The sequence below is a fragment of the Mercenaria mercenaria genome, chromosome 4, assembly GCF_021730395.1.
Source record: "Mercenaria mercenaria strain notata chromosome 4, MADL_Memer_1, whole genome shotgun sequence".
NCBI classification, from domain to species: domain Eukaryota; kingdom Metazoa; phylum Mollusca; class Bivalvia; order Venerida; family Veneridae; genus Mercenaria; species Mercenaria mercenaria.
In genome coordinates this window covers 92,286,123-92,312,724 of record NC_069364.1, presented here as the reverse complement: position 1 = coordinate 92,312,724, position 26,602 = coordinate 92,286,123, and the positions used below count along the sequence as shown (strand labels likewise).

General features: G+C 34.8%; 1 long non-coding RNA gene across 2 annotated transcripts in view; it reads left to right on the top strand.

Annotated features, from left to right (window-relative positions):
- LOC123552446 (uncharacterized) overlaps positions 1-23,715 on the top strand; it is a 39,230-nt gene extending 15,515 nt beyond the window's left edge. For both annotated transcript variants that reach the window (XR_008370746.1, XR_008370747.1), the window contains exons 3-4: positions 8,015-8,148; positions 11,685-23,715. This is a non-coding gene — a long non-coding RNA (uncharacterized LOC123552446). The remainder of the gene's footprint in view (positions 1-8,014; positions 8,149-11,684) is intronic.
- Positions 23,716-26,602: the final 2,887 nt, after the last annotated feature.

Sequence of the window (26,602 nt, the reverse complement as noted above, 5' to 3'; positions counted from 1 at the left end):
ACCTCTCTAGAGGCCATATTTTTCATGAGATCTTCATGAATATTGGTCAGAATGTTCACCTTGATGATATCTAGGTCAAGTTTAAAAGTGGGTCACATGCCTTCAAAAACTAGGTCATTAGGTCAAATAATAGAAAAACCTTGTGATGTCTTTAGAGGCCATATTTTTCAATGGATTTTCATGAAAATTGGTCAGAATTTTTTATCTTGATGATATCTAGGTCACGTGCTTAAAAACTAGGTCACTATGTCAAATAATAGAAATAACGACGTCATACTCAATTCAACACTGAGTCATGTGGGGATAGGTGAGCGATTCAGGACCATCATGGTCCTCTTGTTATATATGCAAATTTTAATCCAAGTGCTTTGTTATATTATATTGTATATATAGTACAATATTGTTTATACATCATTGACAGATATCAGTTCATTATGTTATACTGCAGTAGAGAAAATTAGGTGCCTTCCAGTAGGGGACTTTGTATTGCATGGCAATACTTCATTCACTTGTTTTTCCTGGTGTTTGGATCTTATTGTTGACTATTGTGTAATTCTGTCAAGCATTTCAGGGGTCATATGTCATGTAGTGAATGTTGACATCATTCTTGTTTGTTCTGTGTAATAAACAATATTATTATCCAAAACCATTTAGCTTTTATCCCATTTTTGTGTTTAGAAGCTTTTAACAGCACAATACAACAGACAGCAGTTAAGGTAGTTCTGCATGTTTGATAAACCGGAAGTGATGGTGTTATGTCATTTATCCGGAAAACGTAGAATGAAATCTGCATTCGGTGTACGGAAACGAAAACCATTTTATGAATAAATGGCAACCTCTGAGTAAATTTAAAACAATAGCACTGTTACTACCTTTATGAAGTTAAAATATGATATTGAAACATCTGACACATTAAATTATTCAAAATAATGTCTTAAAATTAGCGTGAAATGAGTGGGTCACTTTGATCATGGTCAGATATCTCAGAAATAAGCACACGGACGTATACATTTTATTTCACCACAATAAAATCTTTAAGACCATATCGGTATATTTACAACTGTGAGAAGTTTTGTTAAAATCTACATTGCAGAAAAATTTCTATTCACCAAAATGTTATGAAAGTTATGATTTTCTAATAGACTCCCATTATGAAAAATTGCGTGAGGTCCAAATTTTTTCAAATCCGTCTAGCAAAAAATCAAGCACGCGACCCTATCTTTTTTATTTGCTGAATTTTCTAAGTATATTCTGAAGTTTTGAAAATTCAGAGTTTAATCAAATTCTACATTGTAGAAAAAAATTTGATCAGAATGTGCAGAACTACCTTAAGTGCCAATTATATATATCTTAAAATCAACATTTTTAGCTAACATGTATTATTTTTGGAAAAAATCTACAAGGCATTGTCGTCATTTGATGATCGGCGTTGGCGTTGGTTATAAGTTTTGTTTAGGTCCACCTTTTCTCAAGAACTATAAGAGCTACAGCTTTGAATGTTTATTATCATAAGATGACTGTGTAAGCCAAGAACTATACTCTGATATGCATTTTTGTACTTTTTGTACTTAAAAAAAATTGAGTTTCTTGGTAAATTTTTTTTATTTACTAGGTCCACCTTTTCTCAAAAGTATAAGAGCTACAGCTTTGAAACTTTGCACACTTGTTTATCATCATAAGGCGACTATGAACATATAAGTCAAGAACCGTAACCCTGATATATTATGCATTTTGCCAAAATTATGGCCCTTTTTGTACTTAGAAAATTCGAGTTTCTTGGTTAACTTTTTTGTTTATGTCCACCTTTTCTCAGAAACTATAAAAGCTACAGCTTTAAAATTTTGCACACTTGTTTATCATCATTAGAAGACTGTGTAGGCCAAGAACTATAACTCTGATATGCATTTTGTCAGAATTATGGCCCTTTTTGTACCAGTACTTAGAAATTGTGAACTATAACTCTTTTCTTACATACTGTCCAGCACTTGCAGAATAGCAATGGCACCCATAGGTGGTGCTCTTGTTTAAACCTCCTTATAATTATAAATCTATGTCAGATAATATTGGGAATTTTCTAGTTGCAATAACATGGAAAGTTGTAAATTAAAATGACTTATGAAAATGTGCATTAACTTATTTAATTTTAGTGTTCAAGGAAAAAAGAAGTCTTTAAAAATGTTAAATATACAAAATGGGAATTGAGTAGTTTTTGGCAATTAGGTAAAAAAATATCAAAAGAAGGGAAACACACAGTGAGTTACACATAATGTTTAATCTGACAGAAATTTTCCAGAGGCTTGACAGATACCGTACTTTGGGATATTTTCGTCATGGTTATTTTTTCGCCTATTTCGCCACCTATATGAAGTGGCGAAAATATAACGCTCAAAAATATACCTATGTCCAAAATTTGACACCATATAAACGTTAACACTACAATGCCTGCTTATCTACATTGACTATCGATTGCAAATACCTGACATCGGGTATAAAAGGATAATTGCTTTTGTTTTACCTGTATTGTTACTAAAACAAGAAACCCGAGATTTTCTCACCTTTACCAATTTTTATTAAATCTATTGAATACGTGTAGTTGATAATTAATGGGCGGTTAGAATTTCGGTACACTTACTGTACATGGTTGTCGCAGTGTGAAAACAAAATATTTTCAACAAAACATTTTAACGATTTTTATTGCTTTTATGTTTTAATACAATCTGCAATAAATTTCAGTATGTATATATATTATACCAGATATAATAAAGTCACATGTACGCAGTTTGTTATGTTGGATAATCGCAGAAAAGTAACCTAACTTGGATATTCTTGCACACCGGACTGGTGTTTCCAGTGATTTTACCCATGCCGGCAGAACCCATATGGCACCCCCCATGCGAGATGACTCTCATGGTGTTAATGACAACTAGTGGTTCATGCACTGATAATATATTGTTTAAGTAACATACGAAAAAAGCAGGTACCTTGATAGTTTCTCTCCATTCCTTATAGTATATTTCTCGATTCAAAATACGCTAGTTTACCATAAAAACATAATGTTACGCTACAAACGATAAAACTAAAGTGGAACTTTGTTCTTGTGCGTAACGCAAAACATCATGATGTCACTTCTGCTTACGGACGTTTATTTCTCGCGCTTTGTGTTCATTCTCTACTATAAGAAAGAGTGCTAAAGAGAAAGTATTTCTACCTTTTGTAAAATACGGTATGCAAGAAAAATAATCTGCCAGAATAAAATGCTAACATGTATACGATATGCAAGAAAAAATATCAGTCATGTGTTTACGAATCGGATGGAAATATCCGTCCCTCGGCCACCTGCGCATGGGTGGTAATTCGGCAAGCCTCATTACTGCCCAATGCGCAGGTGCCCTCGGGACGGATATTTCTATCCGATTCGTAAACACATGACTGATATTATTACTCTTGATGAAATTTTTTGGGCAAATTTTTGCCACCTATGTAAGATGGCGAAAAATACACACGCCAAAATAAAAACACTACATTTTGGGTTAAAACAGTCAGGGGTGAAACTGTTTCAAGTTATCGCAGTTTATAACCCATTTGAGTTATTGGTTAAACTTTCATAACTTGTTTCAGTTATCATAAAATATTACAAAGCCCTCCTGTGCCAATTCCTCATTAGCTCGACTATTCGAAGAATAGTCTAGCTATTCTACTCACCCTGGCGTCGGCGTCGGCGTCACACCTTGGTTAAGTTTTTGCATGCAAGTACATACAGCTATCATTTAAAGGCATATAGCTTTGAAACTTATTTATTCTTTTTCTAGGTCAATTACCAACCTCACTGGGTCAAGTTCCATAACTCTAACATGTATTTTCAGCAAATTATGCCCCCTTTTGGACTTAGAAAATTCTGGTTAAAGTTTTACATGCAAGTTACTATCTCCAAAACTAATGTAGATATTGAATTGAAACTTCACATGTGCCTTCGGGGTTATAAAACTAGTTGATAGCACCAAGTCCCATAACTCTGACCTTCATTTTGGCCAAATTATGCCCCCTTTTGGACTTAGAAAATTCTGCTTAAAGTTTTGCGTGCAAGTACATACAGCTATTACTAAAAGGCATATAGATTTGAAACTTATTTTTTCTTTTTCTAGATCAATAACCTACCTCACTGGGTCAAGTTCCATAACTCTGACATGTATTTTGGCCAAATTATGTCCCCTTTTGGACTTAGAAAATTCTGGTTAAAGTTTTGCGTGCAAGTACATACAGCTATTACTAAAATGCATATAGATTTGAAACTTATTTTTTCTTTTTCTAGAGCAATTACCTACCTCACTGGGTCAAGTCCCATAACTCTGACGTGTATTTTGGCCAAATTATGTCCCCTTTTGGACTTAGAAAATTCTGGTTAAAGTTTTGCGTGCAAGTACATACAGCTATTACTAAAAGACATATAGATTTGAAACTTATTTTTTCTTTTTCTAGATCAATTACCTACCTCACTGGGTCAAGTCCCATAACTCTGACATGTATTTTGGGCAAATTATGCCCCCTTTTGGACTTAGAAAATTCTGGTTAAAGTTTTACATGCAAGTAACTATCTCCAAAACTACTACAGATATTAAATTGAAACTTCACATGTGTCTTCGGGGTTATAAAACTAGTTGATAGCACCAAGTCCCATAACTGTGACATGTATTTTGGGCAAATTATGCCCCCTTTTGGACTTAGAAAATCCTGGTTAAGTTTTGCGTGCAAGTCAGACAGCTATTACCAAAAGGCATATAGCTTTGAAACCTATTTATTCTTTTTCTAGGTCAATTACCAACCTCACTGGGTCAAGTTCCATAACTCTTAACATGTATTTTGAGCAAATTATTCCCCCTTTTAGACTTAGAAAATTCTGGTTAAAGTTTTACATGCAAGTTACTATCCCCAAAACTAATGCAGATATTGAATTGAAACTTAACATGTTTCTTCGGGGTTATAAAACTAGTTGATAACATCAAGTCCCATAACTCTGATATGTATTTTGGTCAAATTATGTCCCCTTTCTAACTTAAAACTCTTTTGATATTTCACATTTTGGGTAATAATTTCCTGCTTCTGTGACAATATTTCGAATAGTCGAGCTTGGCTGTCTTACGAACAGCTCTTGTTTTGATAGAGACTAATGCAATTATTTCCTGAATCCTTGACCTTTTATCTTTCCAGCTATGCAGTAAAAATTTTTACGCAAGGCTGATAAAGTTTTACGCAAAAGCATTAAAGCTATAAAACTCTTACTATCTCATTATTATCCCATTATGCTTATCAGGTTATGCTCAGACTAAAAGAGAATTTGATTAACCTCAGTTTGCTACTAATTTCACTTTAAAGGTCACTTCGTGAGAACAGCAAAAAGACTTTTTTTGAATAACTTACCTGAGTTAACTATATTTTAGAACTAATACAGGTTATAAAATACTTGAAAAAGTAACTGAAATAGGTTACATAACTTAAAACAGTTACACCCCTGACTGTAAAAAGGGCGAAAAATTGTTGACACGAAAATATCCCAAAGTACGGTATTCCAGATCAAATATTTTGTTAAAACTAGGTCAAGAATTTAGGTACTGTGTATCATCATTTTGATTAGGGCCCTTGCCTCCACTCTGATATTATGGCCATGCCTAAAGCATCAAATCATGTTGGTTAAGCGTGAGGTCAAGATGGCTATAAGTGCAAGATTTAAATGGCGAAGTGCAAAAATGTCTGTGCTTAGCCATGGTGTCATCATCTGTCGCTTTGCTAAATTATCACCTTAGCATGATGGCAAAATACTAGGTCATCATGGTGAACGGCAAAATTTTCATACGTTACCCTAGCACTTTGCCATGGTGACCTCATGCTTCTCCATGGTTATCTCTTGATTTGCCATTGTGATCTTGTGCTTTGTGAAGGTGATTTTGTACTCAAAGGAAGCTATGATGACCCTAACAGAACACCGTACTTGGGCTATTGTAAAGTTTAAGCCAGATTATCTGCTCTCAGAAAAACCACTGGCGCCTGATCAGAAAGAAAATGCCTCTGTACATGTTATACCCTACCCCTAGGTATTCTATAAGAACCATGGTCGTGAACGGGAAAATATACTAACCCATTTCAATCGCGTATTTCATACCTAAAACATGCAGTTCAGTAAATGTGTACTATTGATATTAAACAAGTGGTAATTTATCTTCCGTTGTGTGCCGGTCACATTTCTTCAATACTTCTTATCTTAGAAAAACAACGTGTAGTTAACAGTTTTTTCAAAGGTACACAAAAAACTTGCTTGAACTTCCCTGGTGAAGTTCCGGTCTAGATTACAGACACACTCTGATTGGTTGATGTGAAAATGTATGTCAGTCGTCATTTTACTACATGTGCACGCTAAAATGTTTATATGCAGCATAAATGTGCAAAATGAATTAAATAAACAGAATAGATGTATACCAATGTATTATTTCAAATTCAAAATCATATGCAAGATGAATTTCATTCATCATTTCGAGTCTTATCGTAAAACTGTGAATATATAGCATTCTGTTTTTGTTTGTTTACATTTCGCTTAACATGTGCACACTGCCGTGACCTCTAGACCGGATGTTCATTAGGGGAGTTCACGCAAGTTTTTTCTGTAATGTTGACTAAAGCGTAAAATATATGGAGCATCTCTGCAATATGGAATATTGAGACAATGTGACTGGTGCACAATGGAAGATAAATTATCGCTTGTTTTATATCAGTAGTACACATTTACTGAACTGCGTGTTTTAGGTATGAAATACGCGATTGAAATGGGTTAGTATATTTTCCTGTTCATGACCATGGTTCTTATAGAATACTTAGGGGTAGGGTATAACATGTACAGAGGCATTTTCTTTCTGATCTGGCGCCAGTGGAAAATACATCTAATGAACAGCTGTTCCCTGTGCATGATGTATAGACATATGGCAAAATACCATTGAAATCCTAATACTTTTGTTCTAAAAGTCAAATATCTTATTTTATGGTATTGATTTTTGTACTAATGCTTTACTTTTCAGAGGAATTTGATCAATCAGGGTCATAATAAATGCTTGTCTGAGTATCATATTTAAACAGATAACTTTGTTTATGCAATTTTTATTTATACAAAAGCATGAAGTTCAAAGTGATGCTTAGGCAAAAGATTATTGCAAAATCAGAAATTTTCAGGAGGGATTTATTTTCACTCTGCTGTGGGGTTTTGTGAAAATAAATACTCATGAAAGTATTGATTCTGTTATAAATTGTCCTTTATGTTCTACCATGTGAATCACTTTTAGCTTTGCATAACTATGATAGTTATCTATCTTATTTTACTGTATACAGAAAAAGTAATTGTCATCCAAGGGGTTAAGGTGTCCGATACTCAGCTTAAAGCTGGAAGTCTAGGATTATGACAACTGCATACATACTCTTAGACTAGCTCCTAGACTATGATATATCTTTTTTACATTTTTATGATTGAATGTAGTGAACTGAGCCAGTCTACATCCCATGTCCAATATCATGATAATTTCAACATCAGTCCTGTGTGAAAATCTCTAAAATAGACTGGCTTTTGTCTCTATGAAATTGAATTTGTCAAAAAAGGGAAAAATATAGAAATATAGTTATTATCAGTCTAGTGGCTAGTCTAACATACTCTATATGACACCATTACTGGTTACATGTATTTTAGCTACAGATTAACAGACTGTCTGCTCAGTCACTAGGGTATTTGTTCTTTTATCTCATAAATCATTATAACTTACAGTCATTGTCAGGTAGAATACTGTATGTTTTGCTGTAAATTCAAAGCCAGCTGCTATAACCAGCTAGTCCAGACTAGTGATATAGAGGTATAGCCCTTGACTGAAGTCAAATTTGCGAAAAATTAAAGTCTGCTGAATAAGTAGCATATTTTTACAAGTCAAAATTAATTTGCTGTGACTGGTATATTACTGTGTCTTGTATTCAGGTTTTAACATTTCAGAAGCCAAAAGTTTACTGACTCCAGGACAGATTGCTGTTATAACAATCAGCACAACCTTTGCTTTCTACATCACAATTATGTTTGTTGTTTGTATGGGCGAGTATTGTCAGTACAAAAATGGCAAGAAAAGAAAGGTAAACAAGTTAAGCTTTTTAGCTCAACTGAACCTTGATTTTTCATATTTTTACACTTCTTGCTGTATATCATTTAGAGCTGAATTTTCACCAAAGCTTACACATGATTATATAAGTGTAAAGCGTAGTTGTGTATATCCTTGTTATGTTCTTATTAAATGATTTTCTTTGATATCGGTGTTTACTTTAACTACTCGTAAACCAATGGTTGTAATTCCACCAGACCGCACAGGATGTACCACAGGGAAGCCTAGTTTTGTACATCTTTGGAATGTTATGGTTCAGTGATTGTCACTGGAGTTATGGCCCTCAGTCTTAATGAAACTTGGTCAGAATATTACCCTTAATAAAATCTCAGTGGAGTTCGTTACTGGGTCATCTGGCAGCAAAAACTAGATCATTAGGCCGATTAATAGAAAAATCTTGTAAACACTGTAGAGACCACATTTTCTAACTCAACTTTATGAAGCCATTTCATTTTCTTTCTTTTTTTGTCTCTATGAAATCTAGAGCGAATTTAAAACTAAATTATGTGAGGTCATAAACTAAGTCACTAGGTAAAATCATAGAGAAAAATGTTGTTAACACTCTATTGGCCAGTTTTTCTGTTTGATCTTCTTAAAACTTTGTCAGAATGTTTGTCTCTAGGCAGTCTAGATTAGATTCAAAGCTGGGTTACATGACCTCAGATGCCAGGTTATTAAGTCATATCATTAAGAGACCTTTTTAACACTCTGGAGGCCACATTTTCTCTTTTGTCATCATAAATTTTTGTCAGAATTTTTGTCTCTATAACATCTAGGTTAGTTTCAGAACTTGATCACCTGAGGTCTTAAACAAGTTCACTTGGTCATCATAGAAAAACGTTGTTCACACTCTAGTCAGGCTACATTTACTACTTTATCTTCATATAACTCTCTTAGAATGTTTGACTCTCGGAAACTTAAGGTATTAGGCCCATAATAGAGTACCTCCTTTTTGAAGAGTATTCAATTCCTAGGCTACCATAAACCTACTTTGACTGCAATTTTCATGGGGGCATAGGTTCAAGCCCCACTGTGACCAAATTTTTTTTTTCCCTTATTTTCCTTTTTTTCTAGTAAATTTTTACTTCTTTCAAGACTTGTTATTGATCTATTGTACAAAACTAGAAAAAAATTCGTTTGATAAGCGATTTCTTGCTGTTCAAAGTGAATTTACCTCTGAAACAGAAGGGGTAGAGTTAGACATCTTTAAATATACTGAGTTACATGCGGTAAAAGTTCACTATTTTGCCTTCATTCTTAAGATTACATATTGTGGAAGAAATGTAGGTAGGTTTTACTTCTGCCCCAGGTTTATTTCTGAATGAAGTGAGCAAAATTCAAAACAGACCCGCAAGATTCGACCTTAATTTTTCAATGTTGAAGTTAGAAATCTGTCACATTAAATCAGTTTACTTGAGGCACCCTAGAAAAAATGATATTGGCAGTTTCATTTTAAGTTTTATAATTGTTTACCAATAGTTTGATGTTTCTTTCATAAAGAATAATGGTATAATGAATTCTCTGCAAACGTTTTGGATAAAGGCCGCCACTTTGAAATTTGTCTCTACTTGAGCTTGAGGAAATACCATAAATTACACAAAATTTATAAAAAACGGCACGGTAAAAGTTTTTATAAATTTGCAACAAAGGGCGAAGCACAGTCAACTGTAAGAATATACCAAGCAAATGCCATTTCTTAAACATTACTATTAGGGGCCTAATACCTTAAGTCAGATTCAAAACTGGGTGATCAGAGGTCTGAAACTAGGTTACTAGGTGGAATCATGGAGAAACCTTGTTAACACTCTACGAGGGCACATTTTCTCCGTGATTTTCTTGAAGCTTTGTCAGAATGTTTGTCTATGTGAAATCTAGATCTAAAGCTGAAACTGGATTATCTAGGTCAAAAACTAAGTCACTAGGTCAGATCATGCAAAGACATAGATAACACTTAAAAGGCCAAACAATTTCTATCTGATCTTCATCAGACTTGGTTAGTTTTCTAACAAAAACCTTATATAGATATTAAACATGATGTGAAGGATGTGTCGATTGCAATAGTCGAGTTTGAAACACCATTAAGTGTCACCAGCGAGTGCATTAGTCAGGTCTATACCGCCATCAAGTGCAATATTGAGGTCTGTAACCACCAGCCAGTGCAATATTGAGGTCTGTACCACCATTGAGAGCAGTAAGTCAGGTCTGTACCACCATAGAGTGCAGTATTGAGGTCTGTAAAACCAGCATTTGCAAAATTGAGGTCTGTACCACCATTGAGAGCAATAGTCAGGTCTGTACAACCATAAAGTGCAATATACAGGTTTGTACTAGTCAGGTCTGTACTACCATCAAGAGCAATAGTTAGATCTGTAAAACCATCGAGAGCAATTATAGTCAGGTCTGTAAAACCATCAGGTCTGTACCACAAATGAGAGCAATAGTCAGGTCTATACCACCATTGAGAGCAATAGTCAGGTCTGTACCACCATCGAGAGCAATAAGTCGGGTAAGTACCAGCAAAGAGAGCAATAGTTAGGCAGCACCCCAGCTAGAAACAAATAGCAGGGTGCAGCGCCCATTCCTAATTCCTTTATGAAGCCGTTTCCAGGGTCTAAATTTTCTTGCGTCGATCCCCCAAAACCCACTTGCAGGTGGGGATGCCCCCTCCCACAACCTTGCCACTTTGCAGTTTGTATGCCCTTTTACCAGCTGCAACCCTGCCTCTTTCAAATCCTATCTGCAGAACTGTTAGACCTGTCTGTACCACCATTGAGAGCAACAGTCTGATAAGTACCAGCAAAGAGAGCAATAGTCAGGTCTGTACCACCATTGAGAGCAATAGTCAGGTCTGTACCACCATCCAGAGCAATAGTCAGGTCTGTACCACCATCCAGAGCAATAGTCAGGTCTGTACCACCAATCCAGAGCAATAGTCAGGTCTGTACCACCAGTGAGAGCATTATAGTCAGATCTGTACCACCAAAGAGCAATAGTCAGGTCTGTACCACCATCCAGAGCAATAGTCAGGTCTGTACCACCAGTGAGAGCATTATAGTCTGATCTGAACCACCAAAGAGCAGAAGTCAGGTCTGTACCACTCAAGTCACAATCACACTAATCCTTACTCCTAAGTTAGGGCAAGGGCACTCCAGGTGCATTGGTTTAATACTTTAACTAGTGACATTTTTGTTACGTTTTATGAACAATTACTAACAAATGTATATATTAAGTATATTTCAAATTTGAAAGATAAAATAAATGGGAATGCTTGTTTTTGATTTATTTTGTGGATTTGCAGAAACATTAAAAACCCACAAATAATAATAGTAATGTTTCAAATACTTATTATATTTTGATCAGTTTGACACTGAGCTGGAAGTGTGACCATTAAGAGAGAATGAGAGATCAGTTATGCATTTATAATTTACATTATGACATATAGTCTTTAGAACTTGTATATTGTTTTGTAATTTATTTCAAGATGTTTTACCTTTACTGAATGTTTTACAGATGGAGATGAGGAGAAAAAGACATTCAGGTAATACTCCATCAGCTGGGAATTTCGACAGTGAGATAAGGTCAGGGTCGCAGTTTGAGTCGAGTATAAGTCAGTCTGACTACACGTCCTCATTTCAGGCGAGACAGTCCTCTAGGTATGAGCCTAAACCGACAACGTCAAAAAGGCAAGACAGTGTTCAGTACCATTCCAGAGACACAAAAGTCAATACTGGGCCAAGAACCAGTATTTCTAATGACGATATAGTGACGATTCCATTCGAGGAGAGCTTGAGTAATGTAAACACTGACTGTGATACTACTTGTGACAATGGCAGCCAAGACGTTGTTATGCTTCCTCTCATTTCGAGACAGTGCGATGATATTTTAGACATAGACGGAGAGATTTTCTGTGATAGCGTTGATTCTCGGGGCATGTATCGTTTAGAAGCCGATGTCTGAATTTCAAACATGGCTGAAACAAAAATGTCTGGTCTTAAGTGTATTTATTTCAGCATAATGTAAGTGTATGAAATTTTAAAAGTTTTCTGTATGTTTTTAATATTGCTATAAAGCTTCAGCAATTGTCTAGTGTAAGTATTTACAATACAAAAACATGACAAATGTATCAATTACAGTAACTTATTTGTACCTATGATTCATTGCAATGAATATATTTTAATCCATGGTTTATCAGGTGTAAGTATTAAATTGGCTTCCGGTGATTATCTTCATAAATCTTCATTATTATTTATATAATTCCACATACATTGAACTGTAGGGATTTTCAAGTATTTTTATGCCCCCAGCATCTACTGATGCGGGAGGCATATAGTGATTGTCCTGTCGGTCCGTTCGTTCGTTCGTCCGTCCATACGAGGTTAACAAAATGGGACCGTTTCATCTAGCATCAATACCCCTTACAAGAATGAATTGATACTAATACAGATGTAAACTGTGACCATTCCTCATCTTCAAACATCACCTGACCTCAGTTTGACCTTGACCTCATTTTGGACTTAGGTGCAAAATCAATTGACAAGGATGCCACTGGGGGCATCAAGCGTTTATTGAATGCAGCTTCTTGTTTCATATGATATATTTATTTATTATCCCCCGCCGATGAAATCGGGAGGGGGGTATTGAAATGGCGTTGTCCGTCCATCACGTCCGTGTGTGCGTGCGTGCTTGCCTCCGTCCGCAGCCATTTCTCAGTAACTAGCAGGTAGAATTTCATGAAACTTGAAATAAACATGAACCAACATACTGCGATGATGCCCGTCAAGTTTTTTTTTTGATTGGTCAATTTCCCTTAGAGTTATTGCCCTTGATTTAATGAAAAATGCCCAAAAATGTCCGTCCGCAGCCATTTCTCAGTAACTAGCAGGTAGAATTTCATGAAACTTGAAATAAATATGAACCAACATACTGCAATGATGCCCATCAAGTTTTTTTTGAATTGGTCAATTTCCCTTAGAGTTATTGCCCTTGATTTAATGAAAAATCCACATCTGCAGCCATTTCTCAGTAACGAGCTGGTGGAATTTCATGAAACTTAAAATAAATATGAACCAACATACTTCGATGATGTCTGTCATTTTTTTTTTCAATTGGTCAATTTCCCTTAGAGTTATTGCCCTTTAATTGTTTGAAAATCTACAGATTTGTACATAACAAACCAACCAATTGGTAGAATTTCATAAAACTTCTTTCATTCTTTTCCATGAACATTTATTGTAAACATGTGAAGTTGTGTACCCACACCTGTCACCACCTTGCCTTCGTCACACCCCCTCCCCCTCCCAACCCCCCACCTCACCTCCCCCCCCCCTCCCATGAATATTTATCAACATGCAAGTTGTACTGTTCCCCCACCTCACTCCTCCACCAAATCATCCCCCCGCCCCCTCTCCCATTTTTTTTTTTTTCTTTTCATTTTTTTAATTTTCCATCAATATTTCAATATTTATAATCAACATCAATAATCGATGTTTTGTACCCTCACCCAGTCACCCCTGCTGCCCCCGCTTCCCCAACCAAAAAATATCATTCATTTTCTGTTAAATTGATTTTGACAAATGAAATTATTTGCTTCTTAGTAACATCCTTAACTTTTTGCCAGATATATTTTTTTGCCATTCCTGACCACAAACCCTTTCGGCGGGGGATACCAATTCATCGAATTTGCTTGTTATTTATTATAATTGATAAAAATAATTTATAATATAATATATAAATTCCATAATTAACGTTTAATAATAATTTTTTTTTTAAATTTATATTTCTTAGAAAATTTCTGGGATATTCTGAAGTTGTGACAGAAATTGCACATTTTTTACCACAACCTTTTCCACTGGGCATATTTTTATATTTTTTGCCTGATTAAGTAGCTTATAATAAATATCATATACAGCAAAACAAAAACATAAAAGTCCTGAGTATCTTTGCTTTTTTTCTGAGATATTTAGATAAATTACTCTAATTTAGAATGACTTCCAAAAAATAACTCATTTCTAGATGTCATATTTTTAGAACAAATAGTTATTCTTTTTACTAATTTTGATTGCCTATATTTAAGAAATAATTTATAGTAAAAGAGTGCTTTAACACTATTTATGCACGATGGGCGGTTATTCGTTGGGCGAAATAATTTCACGAGGGCATAGCTCGAGTGAAATTATTTGTACGACATGTTACCACCCGAGTGTATAAATAGTGTTAAAACATGGTTCTGCTATCAATTATTTCGATTCTAATATGCCCTTAATCTAAAACAGTAGATAAAATATAGAAGCGCTCTTTCTTGGTCGCAACAAAAACTTTGACGTCACCACACGTTAACGTGAAGTCATTCTAGCGTAAGCATGGTAAGAGTGTTTTAAAAGAGACAAGCATATTAGAATGTTTGATAACAGTATAAAGTGTCGCTATAACATGCATACAATTTGTGCATCAAAGTAAAGAGTAACAACAATAAACTGCATTTTCATTACATACCGTTTTAGGTTTTTACTTGCGAAAGAATTTTCATTAGATTAAGTTAAATTGTCTGATATTGTCTGCTACTATTCAACTTTTTATTTCATCCCTAAGGAGAATCAGTAACAGGTTGGCAACTGTGCTATAGGTTGCCCAGTAACATCTCCCGGAAATGCCTTTGAGGTAGTAAACACATAATTATCTCTTTACAGTATGTGATAAAATTTTCTCCTCATCCTACTTAACCATTATTTGGCGCGTAATTATAAACCACTTACTTCGTATACAATCTGTGAAGTACTGATTTTTATCAGTATAATAGAATTATGCTGATATTGTCATAACACCATGTATGACATTTACTGTGAAACATCTACTTGTACTGAAAAGCTAAAAATAACTTATATGATTTCATGATTTTTATATACTTGAGTATCTATTTGGATCATTATAGATACATTGTATCTGAGAAATTTACAAGGACCAATTAGATTTCAAACAGGGTAATATATTTATTTGAAATTAAAGATGTTGCGATTCCTGATTGCATATGTGTAGTATGTCCCTTATAAGTAAATGTTTACATGTAGTAGTTATGCCCCCCTTCAAAGAAGGAGGGGTATATTGTTTTGCAGATGTCCGTCAGTCTGTTGGTCACTCGGTATGTAGACCTATCCGTTTCTGGATGATAACTCAAGAATGCTCGGGCTTAGGATCACGTAAGTTGATAGGGAGGTTGGTCATGACCAGCAGATGACCCTATTGATTTTGAGGTCCGTAGGTCAAAGGTCAAGGTCACAGTGACCTGGAACAGTTAAACAGTTTGGTCATGACCAGCAGATGACCCTATTGATTTTGAGGTCCGTAGGTCAAAGGTCAAGGTCACAGTGACCTGGAACAGCTAAACAGTTTCCGGATTATAACTCAAGAATGCTTGGGCCTAGGATCATGAAAGTTGATAGGGAGGTTGGTCATGACCTGCAGATGACCCCTATTGATTTTGAGATCAGTAAGTCGAAGGTCAAGGTCTCAGTTATCCGGAACTGTTAAACGGTTTCCGGATGATAACTTAAGATTGCTTGGGCCTAGAATCATGAAAGTTGATAGGGAGGGTAATCATGACCAGCAGATGACCCCTATTAATAAGGTCAGTAGGTCAAAGGTCAAGGTCACAGTGACTGGGAACAATAGAACTTTTGTGTACAGTGACAAAATAATTTCTGTTCCTTGTGCAGTTACTGAATGCATCAAGGGGGGCATTTCGTGTTCTTCGAGCTCTTGTTTAATACTAGTAACAATAAGCATCAATTTTGTTAAATCCCAGTAGATTTCTCAATTATTTTATCTTATAAATTTGTTATCCAAGAGTTAATCTCATTATTAAATAGCTGGTTAATGGCCAAAATCTCTAAATTTTATGCCAATGGGGAACAAAATGACTGTACAGTATTTAACATTGTTTTCATTTATGAAAATATATTTTTCATATTTAAGCATTTACTGTCAATTTCTGTTACAACAGTGTTCATGAGATAATATACATGTATCATAAATTAACAGAGAAGAGTAGGATCATTCTTTATTAGTGGCTGCCATATGATAGGAATTATTTCCATGTTAACATGGTAGATATGACATGATAGATCATGACAAAACTTTGTTGGGTATATTTTACTGAAGTATCTTTGTACATAAGCAGAACACAAGAATGTTCAGATACTGTTCATTCTACCCAATTTATTGCCAGATATTGTTAATCGCCTATGAAACAAATGGGCAAGTAGAAACTTTTTAATTCTTCCATTATTTGTACTAGAATTCTATATGAGGTTTTAAGTATATTTGTTACCTAGAAAGCATACACTATTGCATTGATGTTGAAATGGAATCTTTGTATAAAACCACTCATTTCCTTTAATAATAGCAGATTTCTTACACTTTTACAGATAATGGCTATTTAACAGGTCCATATTTGCTTCATTGTTGTAATTATGTCTAAGTCTGATGGTTTTGATTGTATTGTAAAATATTATATATTTGAGGTAGATAGATATGTCTGTATTTCAGATTGCTCTCATATTGTCTGACAATCCAATACTTTGTAAATCAGCCTTACCATTTCTCCATGTATTGATCAGTGTTGTTAATATTCCTAATCGTGGTTGTGCTTTTAAGCATACTTTGTTAAAGCTCAAGTCTAGGCTTGGTATGACTAATCTGTGTTGTTGATCAAGTCTTAATCATTTTTACTTGCTCCATATCTGTATACATGTATAATTAAGACCGTAAAAAGTGCACCAAAAGAAGTTGGTATGATCCTGGGAAAAGGCAAATTATGTCATGTGAGGAGATCATACTGTGACACTTTGAAGAGCTTTAAGGGACCAACACATAATATTTCTCATTTTCCATTTCTACAAGGAATGTTTGTGTGTAGATGTAATACAGATTTGTTAATTTAATGTATATTGTATTCGTTCAAGTTATGGCTATGCTATTGCTGTGATAAATGTTGATGAATTCTTTAAGTATTTCCTCTGCTTCACCATTGTGAACACATTTTCATATTTCAGTCTGAACTACTATAAAATCAGATGTTTTCACAGGACCTAAAGATTGCTGTATTTGTAATAGGAACGGGTTCACAAGGTAGAATATTTGTGGTATATGACCATCTTGTAAAACATATATGGTTATTTTTAATTAACAGCACTTTATGAGTATTTATTTTAAAGGGGCAAGCCTCCGGATCTACTTGAAAATTCCAAATTATTTAAAACAGATGGCAGTTAAAATTAAATACCAATTTAAAAATGATAAACCAGTATTATTCAAATAGGTATTATAATGTGTATGCCACAAAATACAGCTTAATGTCTTCTATTTTATATCAAATTTCAGTAGCGTGACTGACAGTTTTCTGCATATGTTATTGATTGAGAAGATGTTATTGGAGATAACAAGTTCCTACAACTACATACGGAATCACTTTACAATGTCTTTCTATTGCAATTACAATCTAAAGAAAGTCTTTTCTAAATTTTGAACATGCAGCTTTAACAAATATGGCAAAAATAAATTTCTTGTGAAAATACTTGATTTTACATTAAGTTCTCTTGATGCTTTAAACATTGTATTTGTCTCAATTACAAATGTCGCGTCTTCCTAACTGTCTTCTTTCACGCCTGACGAATATAACAGTGCTGTAACAAGAACAGTTTTGTCAAACATGTCCGAGGCTGAATTTTTTGTTAATTTTCAGTTTTTGATGATGTGAAACAGTTTTACAGTGAACATTCAAGAATATGTTAATTTTAAGATAGTATTGATTTAGTTATGTTGAATAGTTTTCAATTAGTTATGAATAGGGCATTTTACTTTTCAAAATATACATGTATGCTTTTTAAATGTTTTTCACACCAGTGCCAATAATGAGTCATATATAATGACCACTTTGTTACATGTCCATACAAAGTAAAATTTAATGCATGTTTGGAAAATGAATATTGTTTAAATCATTAGATATTCGGGAATGTAAGCAGGATCTTTCTGAAATATGGAATTTACTTCTTCTTGTTTTAATATCACGTTCATTGACAAAATATAACAAATTAGAAAATGTTCATATCCATCAAAGGTATTTTTTCAGTAGCTGTTAAGTTGTTAATAGATTATGAGGAGCAAAAGCTATATATTTTCTCAAATTTAGCATAGAAGAAATTTCAGTTTATTTAGCAGGCAGTATTATATAGAATATAAGATGCATTGCATTAAGTTACAAGATGTCATGAACTCGAGAAACATAATCAGTTACACAGAGGCAATTCAATCACTGAATCCGAGAAACATAATCATGTAAATAGAGATGATTAAACCTCTGAAACTGAGAAACATCATTGTCCCAACAGAGGTGATAGCTGAGGTTGACATCAATAAATCAAGGGTTCACAGTATGTGCTAACATTCTCAAATGCATGTGTTATTTTTAGCTCACCTGAGCAATGCTCAGGTGAGTTTTTCTGATCGCTCGATGTCCGGCGTCTGTCGTCTCTCTGTCGTCCGTCAACATTTAGCTTGTGTATGCGATAGAGGCTGTATTTTTCAACTGGTCTTCATGAATTTTGGTCAGAATGATAACCTTGATGAAATCTAGGCCGAGTTCGAAAATGGGTCATCTGGGGTCAAAAACTAGGTCACTAGGTCAAATCAAAGAAAAACCTTGTGTATGCGATAGAGGCTGTATTTTTCAATTCTTCTTCATGAATATTAGTCAGAATGATAACCTTGATGAAATCTAGGCCGAGTTCGAAAATGGGTCATCTCGGGTCAAAAACTAGGTCACTAGGTCAAATCAAAGAAAAACCTTGTGTATGCGATAGAGGCTGTATTTTTCAACTGATCTTCATGAATATTGGTCAGAATGATTGCCTTGATGATATCTAGGTAGGCCGAGTTTGAAAATGGGTCATCTCGGGTCAAAAACTAGGTCACTAGGTCAAATCAAAGAAAAACCTTGTGTATGCGATAGAGGCGGTATTTTTCAATTGATCTTCATGAATTTTGGTCAGAATGATTACCTTGATGAAATCTAGGCCGAGTTTGAAAATGGGTCATCTCGGGTCAAAAACTAGGTCACTAGGTCAAATCAGGGAAAAACGTTGTGTATGCGATAGAGAATGTATTTTTCAATTGATCTTCATGAATTTGGTCAGAATGATTACCTTGATGAAATTTTGACCAAGTTCGAAAATGGGTCATCTGGGGTCGAAAACTAGGTCACTAGGTCAAATCAAAGAAAAACCTTGTGTATGCAATAGAGGCTGTATTTTTCAACTGATCTTCATGAAATTTAGCCAGAATGATTACCTTGATCAAATCTAGGCCGAGTTCGAAAATGGGTCATCTGGGGTCAAAAACTAGGTCACTAGGTCAAATAGAAGAAAAACATTGTGTATGCAATAGAGGATGTATTTTTCAATTGATCTTCATGAAATTTGGTCAGAGTGATTGCCTTGATGAAATCTAGGTCGATTTTGAATATGGATTATCTGACATCAAAAACTAGGTCACCAGGTCAAATTAAAGAAAAATCTTGTGTATGCGATAGAGACTGTTTTTTTCAATTGATTTTTATGAAATTTGGTCAGGATGATTGCCTTAATGAAATCTAGGTCGAATTTGAATATGGGTCATCTGAGGTCAAAAACTAGGTCACTTGGTCAAATCAAAGAAAAAACTTGTGTATGTGATAGAGGCTGTATTTTTCAATTGATCTTCATGAATTTTGGTCAGAATGATTGCCTCGATAAAATTTGTCGAGTTTGAACATGGGTCATCTAGGGTCAAAAACTAGGTCATATCTAAGAAAATGCTTGTATTATTGCAAGAGACCAATTTTTTGGTCCAATCTTAATGAAAATTGGTCAGAATATTTGTTTCCATGAAATCACTAGGTCAAACTTGTTTTACACTGTTATGGAGTGCTTCTTAGGTGAGCGACCTAGGGCCATCTTGGCCCTCTTGTTTTCTTTTACACTGAAAAATATAATATTAAAATATATACAATGTAAAGAGATGATTTTTAGGGGTATAACATTAGGATGTTGCAGGGGTAGCATTAACATTTTGTAACTGTCAGAATGTTACATGGGTGAGCTTAAGAATTTTTAGGAATATTATGAAGGGAAATGCAGGTGAGTTCCCATTTGGTTCTGGGACAACTTGTGTATGAAATGAATTGGAACCAGTGTCTCATACTTGCATGATCATTAGAGGTCACGGATAGGGTCTGAACACTTCCTTTTACTGTATCTCTGAATGCAACAGATATAAAACTTTCGACCCTTAACAGGTATTTTTATTTCAATGTAAATGAGATATGAAACCACAATTTTAAGTCCTGTTTGGCACCATATAACCGGTACTAGGTAGATGTACAGTAAAACCCAAATCAGTCAATCAGTATGAAAATATATTTTACCGTAGGTGAAACTGTGGTTTTGATATATTTTGAAAATGCACTGTTCAAATTGCCAATGTGGTATGCATCTTCATAATAATAAGGCTCAAAACATATTTCATTAACTACCAGAACAGTGATTTAGTGCTGTGTGAATTAGTACTTGTCCTCGGACTGTAAAACACTGTTGCCATTTACATATACGTAAGACATAGTTTCCCTTTATATTCATCTTTCTCTGTAGAAGTATGATACACATCTATCCTTTTATGGACACTTTTTCCTGGTATTCTAAGAGCTATTAAATGGCTTAAGTCTGTAAAAGCTAGATTTAATTAAAATCAATGAGTCTGTACAGATACTAGAGCTTTTACATTTTATAGAACCACTGCTTTTTCTATTTTCCCCAGAAATGTTATGGAAATAGATAATTACCACTGAAAATTGTCTCAATACATCAGCTTTGAGGTATTTATATTATTTCGTATTAACAGTGCCGGTAATTGACTGCATGGAATTTTGTCATGGGCAGAACTGATCTTTTGCGATTCTTGTACTGAATTCAGGACAGCATTTTTGCAATGATTATAATCAAATGCCAAATTGATTGATGTAGAATTTCTTCATTTTATGTTATATTAACAAGGGACATTCTATGAATAATGAAATTGCTTGTCTTTTATTGTGTGCTGAATAAATTGTAACATAATACATTACAATTCACAGGATTAATGGACATGATTTCTTAAAGGTTGTTGAATAATTAGAAATAACCAAAGAAGGTATCTCAGAACAAATCGTCATTTATATGACTGAAAAATTGTTGAAAAAGACGTTAAACCCGAACACACACACGGAACAAATTGGAACATATTTATTTGGGTTTCTTAGCAACACAGGCCTTTCTAAAATATTAAGTTCTAATTTCTTGAATGTTCTTGCAAGGAGAATTACCAGTGTCTCACGGCTGTTGTTAATTTTTAAAGAGATACTTGTATCAAACGTGTAACAAAGAATAATAAAGATCCTTTATTTCATTTTGCAGCAATGGCAGATATTACCTTGGCAAACATTCATGGCATTTTGTATATTTTGTAACCATTTATCACTTGTAAAACAAAATGAAGTAGAAATTCTTTATCAGAAGTCTTTTTGATACAGTGGAGACTTTTTAATGTCATATGGTTGGAAAGGATTTATAGACAATCTTTTGACAGCAGAAATCCATTACTTTATAGTAAGCATCAATGTCTCGTCATTGAATAGTCTGAGTGTAATGAATTGTTACTAAATCATATAAATACACTTAACAAAACTTCCAACGCCCCCTCAGTATCTTTGACAAATCTTTAATATTACTTAAAGTACATTTTGATTTTTTTCACACATTTAAAAATATTTTGTTAATAACATATTTAAATCTAAACAAAATTGACTGATGATACGGTATTATTTTACCTATTCTGTTCAGCCTCAATTCAGTTTTTAAAAGTCACAAAAATACACATAAATGTGTAGAATTTAGAAACAAGCAAATTTTATACAAGACGGTAAAATCATAAAATAAATGAAATGAGAGCTAAAATTGCGCTATCCAATGTTGTTGAAATTTTAACATTTTATCTACAAGAGTTATTTGTAATGTGTAGGAAGTTTGATAAATGCTCTACAAGAATTATGAAAAATATTGCCAAAATATCCAAAAGGTGTTAAAAATTTCAATAGGTATATAATAGACTTTTTGCCTTACAGAAATTGTCGCATTATATATTGATCATTGAATGACCCTGATATGTATATGTTACAGCTTGTTAAGTTGAAAGTGATTTGTTATTGACCACTTACTAGTGTATGTAACAGTGTTTCAGCCAATGTCTTATATTTATAAACTGATCATTTTATTTAAATATCATTGTGTACAGAAGAGATTAATGTATTGATTGATGTTTATATTGTGTATATCATGTTACCAAATGGCCAAAAAATCTAAGTTATTTATTGAAATTAGAGATGTTGCAGTTGTAATACTTGTATGTTTACATGTACGTGTAGTGAATCTAAAATCATAATGATGAGCACCTGCTCTAGTTTACTCATTGTGGGTTGGTTGGTAGGTCGGTGTGTAGATCCTTCGGCTAGTAGACCATTTGGCTTCAGTATATCAAAGGTCAAGGACACAGTGACCTTGAGACTGAAAACTGTTTCTGCTCAATAACTGAAGAACGCTTCGGCCTAGAGTCGTCAGACTTTGTAGGATGATTGCATGTGATCAGTAGATGTCCCTTAATGTGTCGGGGTCAGTAGGTGAAAGATCATGGTAAAAGTGACCTTGAGACTGAATGCTTTGGCTTACAGTTGTCAAACATCTTGGGGTGATTGCCTGTAGTCAGTAGATTACTTTTTGTGGGGGTTCATTAGATCAAAGGTCAAGGTCAGAATAGCATTAAGACTGGAAACGGTTTCTGCTCAATAACTAAAAAAGCTTTGGCCTACAATTGTCAAACTTCATAGGATAATTGCCTTTGGCGTTTATATGACTCATATTTTTTGTGGTGGTGAGGGGGTACTAGTTGGAAAGTCAAGTGATTTCCATCTGAAAATTGTTTCTATTAAAAAATCAATGGACACTTCGGCTCTCAGTCTTCATAGACTGGTTGTCGGTAGTCAGTAGATAACCGCAGTTCTTTTTGATGTCATTTGGTCTAAGGTAAGGGTTTCAGCATATAAAATTAATACCCTCTTGCCTCTGACAGGCTGTCATGTGGTGCACTTCTGTTTTACAAATAGGTCTTGTTCAAACAGCTAAATTGCGTTTCTAGCCACACGTAATTTTGCATGTTAAAAATGTGTACAGCTGTATTATGTGAATGTCTTCAAGCTTGATCTGAATTTATGATACCTTCATTGTCAGTTTTAAGAAATCTTACACATGTTATCTACGAAATTGTAAAATCGTAACCTGTTTAGTATATCAGCTATATTTGTCAGTGAATCAAGCATTATTGTATGTTGTAACATTTACCTGAGCTTATTTTTATTGATACAAATAGTGTCATATTGTGATTTGCCATTTTTCTTCCGGAAGCTAAAATATAAAACTTAAATCAGTACTGTGTTTACTTGCTTATTTTATCACAACGTCTTTAAATTTATTGTGCCTCCTTCAATTTACTTTTGCAACACTTGTTGCCGGTCTGTCCATTTGTTGGTCACTCAGTGATACAGAAAGTTATGGTCTACATTAGTCAAATTTCATAGAATCATTACCTATGGCCAGTAGATGACTTATACCGTGTATGGGGTCAGGTGGTCAAAGGTCACTGTAAAAGCCTATGACCATCTAACTTCATAGCATAATTGTCTATTGTTACTAAACGTGTCCTATCATTTTATTAGGTTAAAAGACAGAGTCATAGAATACTCCAGATTTAAAATAACACACCCATACAGTTACCTAAAGTGGAGATATGTGTTTGACGAATCCTTCTTGCTTAGTCCCCATATCCGCTAGAATTTTTTGTATCAAATTCTATTGAGAAATCGGGTTCGTGACCAGATACAGATTTTGACACCTAAAGCGCAAGCTCTGTCATAGTGACATTATAAGATTCAAGAGATATTTAACTCAACTAGAAAATGTATGTTGAGAGCTATCCTACCCACCCCGACGTTCGCATCTGCACCTTTGTTAAAGTTTTCATGCACATTCTATTTCTTTCTTGTTATTAGCTCAACTGAGCACAAAGTGCTCAAGGGTGAGCTTTTGTGGTCAGTGATTGTACAGCGTCGTCCGTCGTCAGTCAACACCTCCCAGCCTAAACCACCAGTCCAATTTTGATGAAACTTTACAGGAATGATCCTCATTAAAAATTAGTCAAAGAAATGAATTCTATACAGAACTGGTTGCCATGGCAACCGAAAGGAAAATCTTTAAAAATCCTCTTGTCCAAAACCACAGTAGCTAGGGCTTTGATATTTGGTATGTGGCATCATCTAATGGTCCTTTACCAAGTTTGTTCAAATTATCCCCCTAAGGTTAAATATGGCCCCGCCCTGGGGGCATCATATGGTTTACATAGATTTATATAGGGAAAACCTTTGAAAATCTTCTTGTCCAAAACCACAGGGCCTCTGGCTTTGATATTTGGTATGTAACATCATCTAGTGGTCCTCTACCAAGATTGTTCAAATTGTCCCCCTAGGGTCAAATATGGCCCCACCCCGGGGGTCACATGGTTGATAAAGACTTATATAGGGAAACACTTTGAACATCTTCTTGTCCAAAACCGCAGGGCCTAGGGCTTTGATATTTGGTATGTAGCATCATCTATAGGTCCTCTACCAAGATTGTTCAAATTGTCCCCCTAGGGTCAAATATGGCCCCACCCCGGGGGTCACATGGTTGATAAAGACTTATATAGGGAAACACTTTGAACATCTTCTTGTCCAAAACCGCAGGGCCTAGGGCTTTGATATTTGGTATGTAGCATCATCTATAGGTCCTATACCAAGACTGTTCAAATTACCCCCCTAGGGACAAATATGGCCCCGCCCTGGGGGTCATGGTTTACATAGATTTATATAGGGAAAACCTTCGAAAATCTTCTTGTCAAAAACCACAGGGCCTAGGGCTTTGATATTTGGTATGTGACATCATCTAGTGGTCCTCTACCAAGATTGTCCAATTATGCCTCTGGAGTGAAAAGAGGCCCAGCCTGGGGGGTCCCCAAGTTTTACATAGACTTGTATTATAGGAAAAAACTTTAAAAATCTTCTTGTCTTAAACCACAAGACCTAGGCCTTTGATATTTGTTATGTAGTATTGCCTGGTGGTCCTCTAATAAGATGTTTCAAATTATTACCCTGGGGTGAAAAGAGGCCCAGTCCCAGGGGTCTCAATTTTACATAGACTTATATAGGAAAAAAACTTTAAAAATCTTCTTGTCTGAAACCACTAGACCTAGGCCTTTGATATTTGGTATATAGCATTGCCTTGTGGTCCTTTACTAAATTTGTTCAAATTATGTCCCTGGGATGAAAAGAGGCCCCCGGGGGTACCAAGTTTAACATAGACTTGTATAGAAAAAAGCTTTAAAAATCTTCTTGCCTGAAACCGCAAGGCCAAGGCTTTTGATATTTGGTAGGTTGCATTGCCTAATGGTCCTCTACCATATTGTTCATATTATGCCCCTGCGATGAAAAGAGGCCCTGCCCTGGGGGCCCCAAGTTTTATATAGACATAGACATATAGGAAAAAAATTAAAAAATCTTCTTGTCTGAAAGTTCAAGGCTTAAGCCTTTGATATTTGGTATGTAGCATTGCCTAATGGTTCTCTAACAAGATTGTTCAAATTATGCCCCTGGGGTGAAAAGAGGCCCCACCCCTGGGGTTACTTGTATATGAGTTATATTTAAAAAAAATACTTCAAAAATTATCTGATCATATTTCCTTGATTAATTATAGTTACCTGATGACCCCAAGTAATTAGGGGTCACTTGACTGTGACCTACTGACCTTTCTTGTTGTTTTATACTGTGTTGGTGCTCCGTAAAACCTAAATAAAATAAAATAAATTCTTGTTTTTTATAAGATACAGACTTGAAATTTGGATTACATGTACAATTTTGCACACCAATCATAACAGCATAGAAAATTTGGACCACGTCAATAACTTTCGATAAAGAGTTCAATACTCATCTTTATTGTTCTTAGCCCTGACCTACTGACCTACTTTCTTGTTTTTGAAGCTATAGCAAAGAGATTTGTATAATTTTTTAACAGATTTCAGTACTTACCTTGAAGAATCTTTATGCTGACCTTCTAACCTAGTTTTTTTGTTTGTTTGTTTTTGAAGCTTTAGCAAAGAAATTTGTTCAGGCAAGAAATTAAACTCAGGTGAGCGATATAGGGCCATCATGGCCCTCTTGTTACAAAATTGATTTGTTTCAAACTTGAACTACATGTTGTTTTTCTGTCACAAAAACGTATGTTTCC